The sequence below is a fragment of the Apium graveolens genome, chromosome 2 (assembly GCF_009905375.1).
Source record: "Apium graveolens cultivar Ventura chromosome 2, ASM990537v1, whole genome shotgun sequence".
Classification (NCBI taxonomy): domain Eukaryota; kingdom Viridiplantae; phylum Streptophyta; class Magnoliopsida; order Apiales; family Apiaceae; genus Apium; species Apium graveolens.
The window spans coordinates 242,704,525-242,708,758 of NC_133648.1; the positions used below are offsets into that span (position 1 = coordinate 242,704,525).

The following is a 4,234-nucleotide window of genomic DNA, read 5'->3' on the forward strand; positions in this document are numbered from 1 at the left end:
AACAAAAGTTTCCTATTTTTCCATTAAGAATATTTGTTTTTTGGCCCAAATTTATAAAATAACTGGGAAATTTCTTCAACCAATTTGTTGCAAGAACTCATGTTGCAGCAGCTTCGAGCTTTTGAGTACCCTTGATTTTGAAATAACCAGAAGATGACAGTCACGGATTTAACTTAATCTATGTTATTTGTCAGATATGAAATCTCTACATTTACATTAATAACATCAAACAAATTATTTTATACTGTCACCTCACACATGTCATGTAATTTTATAAATTTTTTTATAAAATTTTATGTGGCTCTAACATTATTTTTTATAAAATATTTTTATTTATTCTAAGGTTTTGTACTCCTTGGCAAACAATGACAGGAGAGAAACGAAAACATAAAAAGAATACTAATCTATGATTAAGATTAAGCTGAAAGATTATTACAACTAAAATAATAATCTGATCAAACAAGATAAAAATCTATCAGTCCCTCAAAAGTAAATACAAACTAAATACACATAAGCTAGTCAGAAATGAAGGAATTGAGAACACTCGCGATGTGTACAATCTGATTAGTTGCTGATTGCACAAAATCCTAGTGAATGAGATAGGTTAAAACCAATGCCACTAACATCAGCACACATGCAATCATTTGATCAACAGTCAGCCCTGCATATTAACAAACATAATTAAGGACTCTCTAATTTAAATTAAGGATTAAAAACATCAACTCTATTCTAATATGATGTTTGTACCAAAATAATGTTAAAGCACACCGCATCCAAAATCAATTTCAATCTAAGTTCAAACTTTGTTGCTGTTTCTATAACATAGAAAGTAAAGAAAAAAGAAGAAGCTAACCATCAACAGCGGTATGAGATGGAAGATTGGCAGGAGTATGGGATTGTGCATTGACGGCAACCGGTAAATAAAAGGTGAAGAGTAGTGTCAAAATGACAATTACCGTCTTTGCGACAATGGTCTCCATTGTAATTCTTCTCTACTTTTTAACCCTTTGGAGTTATCTCTGCGAAAGGCCGTCGCAGAGGTTTCTTGGAGGTTTGAAGGTAGAACGATAAATAGTAAGGTGTATATTTAGAAAATAAAATGGGAGGCCCAAATGTGGTTAAAAAGAGAAGGTGAATCAAGTTAACAACAATGCTGCCTAAAAAAAAAGTTAATAAGAATGAAGAATGATCCTGGTAAAAAAAAATGAAGAATGCAGATTTGATAGGTTAGGAAAGAAATTCGGGATTCCACCAGATAAATGTTGCTTAAATAAAGGACATTTGGGGTTTTCAGTTTCTTTTTTTCTTCAAGTGATTGATCTCCCACAGATTTTCGAATTGAATAATTCTAGAGATTTTTTTTTCAAAAATTGATGTGTTCTTGTAGTTATCCCATTTATATTAATATGAGTTTCAACAATTAAAATATGTATATTGTTGTATAATTTTAATTAATTTTTTATGATCCATCTTTTTACACATTATTTCCAAATTACATTTATGCAGTTTAATTTGTTAAGAGTCTACAATTACATATTTATGAAAGGTATAGCCAAAAAAATATCACCAAATTACTGTCTTGTAATATACATTATTAAAAAAAATACTTGTATGTGCCAAGGGAGCCATAGATTTTGTAAATCTTTCTTTAAAATGACTCCATTGTTTCTTGTGACGTGATTCACATTAATGGAGTACATAAAATTGATTAATTGATTAATGATCAAAATTGTAATGACTAGCGAGCTATCATGTACGTTGAATTATATTTCTTTTATCACAAGTCCACACGACCAAATTATCCTGAATACAAATGGGTATGTGAATCAGTGAATGCGACTCTTCTACTATACATATTTGGTTGTACATATCTTTTTCTGCCGTTTGCTAAAGGTAAAAGCCGGCCCATTGATTCTTTCGTTTTATTCCGGGTCATTTTGGGAACTACACATATTTAGGGTTAAAAAATAAGCGGGTTTGAAGCGGGGATCTGAAATTCCATATCCACTCGGCATAAAAAATATTTGTCCCATCCTCCATTTGTTCCTCCTGAGAATTTATTTTTAATCTCTATTCCCGTTCTACTGGACAACGTGTTGTTCTTAACCCGTCTCATTCCGTTCCATTTAATAAATAATATTTTAAAATAAATTATTTTCTGATATTTTTTTTAGAAAATTATAATTTAGTTAGTATATATATATATATTGAAAATTTGAACTACAAAAGTAATTTCTAATTTAGTTTAGAAAATTTATTGAATCCTTTTAAATATCAACAAAATAATTAAAAAATTATAAATAGTATAATAATTAATACATAATGGATGAATTTATATTATCGTGGGGCGAGGCGGATTTTCTCCGGGATCACATAAATACCAAATCTATGCCACATAAATGTGAAATGGATACTTGATCTCCACTCACTTCCCCATTTTGTGTTTTATCAGTACGAATTTACCCCAATAAGGACGGGCTTGGAGCGGGGAATAACCTAGTCATATTGTTGTTGAGCAACTTGGTCTTTAGGCTTCCTCTGCTTAAGCACAAGGCGGGCTGTTTTACTGCAATGTTTTTCTTCACCAACCTTTTTTTGACTAGTGTTTGTGTCTTTACCTGTGGGACTGTAATTTGGGTCGAGTAAACCGAGTTTCGATCATGATGAAACTGGAGATGAGTTTAGTTGAGTCGAACCGACTCTGTTAGATATATTTGTGATATCATGTCTAATGTTGATTTGTGTTTAGTTTTCAGATCTTAACTAACAGGACAAATCAGGACTTAACTGGAAATCAGTACTTATACTGAAGTCAGAACTTAAGATATCAGAACTTAAGATATCAGAAGATATTTATCAGGAGATAATATCAGGACTTAAGAAGACGTTCAGATAAGGAAGGCGGCTGATTGAAGGAAAGAAGATTAAGACAAACACAAGAAGAGATATGCATGAAGAAGAATTCTATGAAGAATAGAATACTTGGAGGAAAAGATAACTAATTGATATATTTTAGGATGCAGACTTATGTTCGATATCAATTAGAAGTTTATCTTGTAACTGTGTGTCTATATAAACACAACATAGGGTTTACACTACAAGTGTTATCTTAATCGAGAATATTATTCATTGTAACCTTAGTAGCTCTCGTGATATTTGTTCATCACTGAGAGAGAATGGTTCCATTGTAATACTGTTTTATTAATAAGATTATTCTGTGTTTCATACTTGTGTTCTTAATTCGATTTGATTGTAGTATACACTGTATTCAACCCCCCTTCTACAGTGTGTGTGACCTAACAAGTGGTATCAGAGCCTATCTGTTAACACATATACAGTAAAGATCCAAAACAATCATGTCTGAAGAAGAAAAAACTCCAACCAAGCCCACCAAAACTGAAGAAACCCCAAAGACTCAAATCCATAATCGATATGAGACTATTAGGGTTCCCATACTGAAACCTTCTGAGTATCCCATATGGAAAGTGAGGATGACTATGTTTCTAGAAGCTACAGATCCAGAATACCTTGACAGAATTAATGAAGGACCACATAAGCCAACCAAGCTCTCTGTTGTAGTTGCAGATCAGCCAGCACAGACTGTACCAAAGGAGAAAAGTGAGTATACAGCTGAAGATATCTCATCTATTGTCAAGGATGCAAATGTAAGGCATTTGTTGCATAGTGCCATTGATAATGTCATGTCAAACAGGGTAATTAACTGCAAGACTGCAAAGGAGATATGAGATGCCTTGGAGACAAGATGCCAGGGAACTGATTCAATTAAGAAGAACATGAGGACTATACTCACTCAAGAGTATGATCACTTTGACTCAAAACCTGATGAGTCATTAACTGGTTTATATGACAGATTTGTCAAACTTTTGAACGATCTGCCACTGGTGGATAAGGAATATGATCTTGAAGATACTAATCTTAAATTCTTTTTAGCTCTTCCTGAAAGTTGGGATTTGAAGGCAACTACTATAAGAGACAACTATGCTCTTGATGAAACTATTCTTGATGAAATTTATGGTATGCTCAATACTCATTAACTTGAGATGGATCAAAGAAGCAAGAGGCATGGGATAAAGTTAAGAACAGTTGCTCTTAAGGCTGAGGAGGAATCCCCCAAAGTGGCTGTCTCAAAGAAAGGCAAAGGAAAGGCTCTCATCACAAAGTCTGATACTGAGTCATCAAGTTCTGATAGTGATGAGGATTCAGAAACTGAAAG

At 33.0% G+C, this 4,234-nt stretch overlaps 1 long non-coding RNA gene across 1 annotated transcript; it reads right to left on the minus strand.

Annotated features, from left to right (window-relative positions):
- Positions 1 to 388: 388 nt before the first annotated feature.
- On the minus strand, positions 389 to 1,216 carry LOC141706220 (uncharacterized). The gene is made up of 2 exons (XR_012568710.1): positions 854 to 1,216; positions 389 to 661 (listed from the first exon to the last, which is right to left on the minus strand). It is a non-coding gene; the product is annotated as an uncharacterized LOC141706220 (long non-coding RNA).
- Positions 1,217 to 4,234: the final 3,018 nt, after the last annotated feature.